Raw genomic sequence first — 5,000 nt, 5'->3', positions numbered from 1 at the left:
TTTGGGCGCCTTGGACGATGTCTTGCGAAGACCATGGGCACAAGGCCATGGCATATGGTGAGGAAAGGACCACGGTTGCCAAGGTTAGGCACCGGAATGCTTGGCCTTGGCTTGCCCTAGCAGGGCATTGCTGGGTTGGGCTCCCTTGGCCTTTTGGGCGCCTTGGACGATGTCTTGCGAAGACCATGGGCACAAGGCCATGGCATATGGTGAGGAAAGGACCACGGTTGCCAAGGTTAGGCACCGGAATGCTTGGCCTTGGCTTGCCAAAGCAGGGCATTGCTGGGTTGGGCTCCCTTGGCCTTCCGGGCGCCTTGGACACTGTCTTGGGAAGACCATGGGCACAAGGCCATGGCATATGGTGGGGAATGGACCACGGTTGCCAAGGCTAGGCATATAGAGAGGAATCGCATTTTTGCCCGGATAGGCACCGGAATGCTTGGCCTTGGCTTGCCATAGCAGGGCATTGCTGGGTTGGGCTCCCTTGGCCTTCCGGGGGCCTTGGACGCTGTCTTGGGAAGACCATGGGCACAAGGCCATGGCATATAGTGAGGAATGGACCACGGTTGGCAAGGCTAGGCATATAGAGAGGAATGGACCACGGTTGCCAAGGTTGCGCAAGTTTTGGGCATTTTTTGCCCGGATATGCCCAAGTATGCCCCGATAGGCCCGTTACGCCCCGGTATGAACGCGTATGCCCGGATAGACTCGGTATGCCTTGGGATACATGCGTATGCCCCGATAGGCTTGGTACGCCCCGATATGCGCACGTGTGCCCCAGTAGGGCTCGGTATGCCCCGGTATGTACGCGTGTGCCCCGATAGGCCCGGTATGCCCCGATATGCACACGTGTGCCCCAATAGGGGTCGGTATGCCCCGGTAGGTACGCGTGTGCCCCGTAATGCACGTTTCGCAGATCTCCCCGCATGTCCCGCCCCTATATGTAATACTTACTTACTTACTTACTTTCTTTCTTGCTTGCTTGCTTGCTTGCAATGGTTGGGAGTGCCCGGCATGCCCCACTGCAGAGACCAAGGGCGCAATGACTTGGCACCGCGGATGCCGGGACTCCGGCACTTCCCGTGGCACTGATGGTTGGTTCCAAAGACAAAAGGCCGTGCAAGGCCACCGCACCGCGGATGATTTTGCTCGTGCTGGCGCCGTTGTGTGGCCAAAGAACATGCGCGAATGCTCGTGTCGGAAGGGTTGGTGTCCTGGCCCCGCGGGTGTCACGAATGCTCGGTTGCGAAGACCATGGGACCAGAGCCATGGCACGTCGGATGATGGCTCCAGCTGGCGCCCCGGCACTTTCTGTGGCAATGATGCTCGGTTTCAAAGACAAACGTGCGCAGTGCCAGGGGACCGCGGATGACTGCTCGTGCTGGCCCCGTTGGGCGGCATTGATGGTCGGTTGCAAAGAAAATGCGCGATTGCTCGTGTCGGGGCCCGGCAAGCCAAGGCCAAGCGAGCCATGGCACGTCGGATGATGGCTCCAGCTGGCGCCCCGGCACTTTCTGTGGCATTGATGCTCGGTTTCAAAGACAAACGTGCGCAGGGCCAGGGGACCGCGGATGACTGCTCGTGCTGGCCCCGTTGGGCGGCATTGATGGTCGGTTGCAAAGAAAATGCGCGATTGCTCGTGTCGGGGCCTGGCAAGCCAAGGCCAAGCGAGCCATGGCAACGCGGATGATGGCTCGCTAGTGCTGGCGCCGTGCACAGTGGCCTCGCACACTCGCCCTGCACGCTTCCCTTGCACGCAGCCTTGCACACTAGCCTCGCATGCGAGCCTTGCACCCTAGCCATGCAAACTAGCCTTGCACGGTAGCCATGCACACAAGCCGTGCACATTAGCCATGCGCACAAGCCCCGCACACTAGCCTTGCGCACAACCCTTGCACACAAGCCATGCACTCGAGCAATGCACACAAGCCTTGCACTCAAGCAATGCACACAAGCCCTGGACACTAGCCTTGCACACGGGCCTGGCACACAAGCCTTGGGGACTAGCCTTGCGCACTAGCGTTCCACATGAGCCTTGCACACTAGCCTTGGACACTAGCCTTGCACACAGGCCTTGCACACTAGGCATGCTTGGGCGAGCTGATCCCGCATCAAGTCGACGGGTCTAGGCATTCTTGGGCGCAGATCCCGCATCGTCTCGTCGCGTCTGGGCGCAAACACGTCGCGTCTCGTTGCGTCTTCAGAAGTCGTCGCTAACAGCACCTTTGGTTGCCACTGGTGGTTAGGCTGGTTGGTTGCGCAAACCCTATAGGAGGGTGGCATGCTGGTGGGCGTTTTTGCCCGGATAGGCACTAGAATGTGCAGATTTTGGGCGTTTTTGCCTGGATAGGCTAAGGAATGGGCATGCTTTGGGCGTTTTTGCCCGGATAGGCACCGGAATGCTTGGCCTTGGCTTGTCCTAGCAAGGCATTGCTGGGTTGGGCTCCCTTGGCCTTTTGGGCGCCTTGGACGATGTCTTGCGAAGACCATGGGCACAAGGCCATGGCATATGGTGAGGAAAGGACCACGGTTGCCAAGGTTAGGCACCGGAATGCTTGGCCTTGGCTTGCCAAAGCAGGGCATTGCTGGGTTGGGCTCCCTTGGCCTTCCGGGCGCCTTGGACACTGTCTTGGGAAGACCATGGGCACAAGGCCATGGCATATGGTGGGGAATGGACCACGGTTGCCAAGGCTAGGCATATAGAGAGGAATTGCATTTTTGCCCGGATAGGCACCGGAATGCTTGGCCTTGGCTTGCCATAGCAGGGCATTGCTGGGTTGGGCTCCCTTGGCCTTCCGGGGGCCTTGGACGCTGTCTTGGGAAGACCATGGGCACAAGGCCATGGCATATAGTGAGGAATGGACCACGGTTGGCAAGGCTAGGCATATAGAGAGGAATGGACCACGGTTGCCAAGGTTGCGCAAGTTTTGGGCATTTTTTGCCCGGATATGCCCAAGTATGCCCCGATAGGCCCGTTACGCCCCGGTATGAACGCGTATGCCCGGATAGACTCGGTATGCCTTGGGATACATGCGTATGCCCCGATAGGCTTGGTACGCCCCGATATGCGCACGTGTGCCCCAGTAGGGCTCGGTATGCCCCGGTATGTACGCGTGTGCCCCGATAGGCCCGGTATGCCCCGATATGCACACGTGTGCCCCAATAGGGGTCGGTATGCCCCGGTAGGTACGCGTGTGCCCCGTAATGCACGTTTCGCAGATCTCCCCGCATGTCCCGCCCCTATATGTAATACTTACTTACTTACTTACTTTCTTTCTTGCTTGCTTGCTTGCTTGCAATGGTTGGGAGTGCCCGGCATGCCCCGCTGCAGAGACCAAGGGCGCAATGACTTGGCACCGCGGATGCCGGGACTCCGGCACTTCCCGTGGCACTGATGGTTGGTTCCAAAGACAAAAGGCCGTGCAAGGCCACCACACCGCGGATGATTTTGCTCGTGCTGGCGCCGTTGTGTGGCCAAAGAACATGCGCGAATGCTCGTGTCGGAAGGGTTGGTGTCCTGGCCCCGCGGGTGTCACGAATGCTCGGTTGCGAAGACCATGGGACCAGAGCCATGGCACGTCGGATGATGGCTCCAGCTGGCGCCCCGGCACTTTCTGTGGCATTGATGCTCGGTTTCAAAGACAAACGTGCGCAGGGCCAGGGGACCGCGGATGACTGCTCGTGCTGGCCCCGTTGGGCGGCATTGATGGTCGGTTGCAAAGAAAATGCGCGATTGCTCGTGTCGGGGCCTGGCAAGCCAAGGCCAAGCGAGCCATGGCAACGCGGATGATGGCTCCAGCTGGCGCCCCGGCAATTTCTGTGGCATTGATGCTCGGTTTCGAAGACAAACGTGCGCAGGGCCAGGGGACCGCGGAGGACTGCTCGTGCTGGCCCCGTTGGGCGGCATTGATGGTGTGTTGCAGAGAGCATGTGCGATTGCAAGTGTCGGCCGGGTTTGGGTTCCCTTGGGCTTTCGGGTGCCTTGGACGCTGTCTTGCGAAGACCATGGGCACAAGGCCCCGTCCTGGCCCCTTGTTCGATTCGCTCTCGTCTTGCGCTTGCTTCCAAGGTCCTCCATGACCTTCCCCATGGCCTTGCTAGATCCCCCCCATGACGCATGACCTCTGTCCGTTGATTGGTTTTGAGTGCACACCATGCCCGGCTTGGCACCGTGTTGTCGCGTGAGTGGCATTTGGATCGTGCATGCTGGTGGGCTACCTGCCAATGCGCACAAGCCTTGCACACTAGCCTTGCGCACGAGCCTTGCACAAAAGCCTTGGACACAAGCCTTGCGCACAAGCCATGCGCACAAGCCTTGGACGCTAGCCTTGCACACAAGCCATGCATACAAGCCTTGCTCACAAGCCTTGGGCACTGGCCCATCGCAGTAGCCTTGCACACAAGCCTTGCGCACTAGCTTTGGGCACGAGCCTTGCGGCGTGTGCCCCGATAGGCCCGGTATGCCCCGATATGCACACGTGTGCCCCAATAGGGGTCGGTATGCCCCGGTAGGTACGCGTGTGCCCCGTAATGCACGTTTCGCAGATCTCCCCGCATGTCCCGCCCCTATATGTAATACTTACTTACTTACTTACTTTCTTTCTTGCTTGCTTGCTTGCTTGCAATGGTTGGGAGTGCCCGGCATGCCCCGCTGCAGAGACCAAGGGCGCAATGACTTGGCACCGCGGATGCCGGGACTCCGGCACTTCCCGTGGCACTGATGGTTGGTTCCAAAGACAAAAGGCCGTGCAAGGCCACCGCACCGCGGATGATTTTGCTCGTGCTGGCGCCGTTGTGTGGCCAAAGAACATGCGCGAATGCTCGTGTCGGAAGGGTTGGTGTCCTGGCCCCGCGGGTGTCACGAATGCTCGGTTGCGAAGACCATGGGACCAGAGCCATGGCACGTCGGATGATGGCTCCAGCTGGCGCCCCGGCACTTTCTGTGGCATTGATGCTCGGTTTCAAAGACAAACGTGCGCAGGGCCAGGGGACCGCGGATG

This window comes from Tasmannia lanceolata, unplaced genomic scaffold, assembly GCF_043159265.1.
Source record: "Tasmannia lanceolata isolate RefF3 unplaced genomic scaffold, GAP_Taslan_0.1 ptg000064l, whole genome shotgun sequence".
Classification (NCBI taxonomy): domain Eukaryota; kingdom Viridiplantae; phylum Streptophyta; class Magnoliopsida; order Canellales; family Winteraceae; genus Tasmannia; species Tasmannia lanceolata.
The sequence above is the reverse complement of the archived record's forward strand: the minus strand, read 5'-3'. Positions refer to the sequence as shown.